Here is an 858-nt window from a genome sequence, read left to right as displayed (position 1 = left end):
ATAAAGGCCGCGAGTCGCGACCCGAACCGCACTCGCATTAAATCTATTACATCAGGTAAGCAAGATTATTTATTTGATCATGTAACACAAGCAATCAAACCATCATTAGGCATTCTAAGTTGGTGCTTTGAAGAAAAAGACATGCAGCGCAACATGATAATTTACAGAAAAAAAGATGAGAATGCGCATCCTTTCTGTAAACAACACAACACTTTTGCCTAGCATCTTCTGATCACTCTGCCAGGCTTTTGAACAAATGTGCATTAGCTAAATCACATCATACACATGCTTATAATTCTTCATAAATGAAAAGAACATTCAAATGCAAGCCCTACGTCTTTCTTTGGCCTGCGCTCTGGAAGTGATCTGTTAATTCTGCTAAACTTTAATTAAAACTGAAACTAAAACTGAAACTAAACTATATAAAAACTAAATAAAAATGCATTCACAAAATAAAAACTAAACTAAAACTAACAAAAATAAGAATGAAACTAATAAAAACTAAATTGAATTTTATAGCAAATTTGAAAACAATATTAAAATAAAACGAATTTTTTAAAAATTCAAAACTATAATAACCTTGCTTTGGACCACTGGGCAACAGTCCAGTTCTTCTCGATCTCTACAGATTCTCGATCTCGAACAAGCAAATCACCAAACGGCATTCTGGGTTGAGCGAGCGGCGCTGAGCGTATTGAGCGAGTGGAGCGGAATCTTCAGAAAGGCACTCTGGGCTCTTAAGGAAATAGTATCACTCTGCTCCCCACTCACATGCTCTGATACCTATGTTCACTTTTAGTATAGTTGCAGTACAAACTAAACATTTTGATGTAAACTAGTTGTGTACTCAAAGTTTAC

This window comes from Sinocyclocheilus anshuiensis, unplaced genomic scaffold (genome assembly GCF_001515605.1).
Source record: "Sinocyclocheilus anshuiensis isolate Anshui unplaced genomic scaffold, SAMN03320099.WGS_v1.1 scaffold1193, whole genome shotgun sequence".
Classification (NCBI taxonomy): Eukaryota; Metazoa; Chordata; class Actinopteri; order Cypriniformes; family Cyprinidae; genus Sinocyclocheilus; species Sinocyclocheilus anshuiensis.
Note: the sequence above shows the minus strand (reverse complement) of the source record.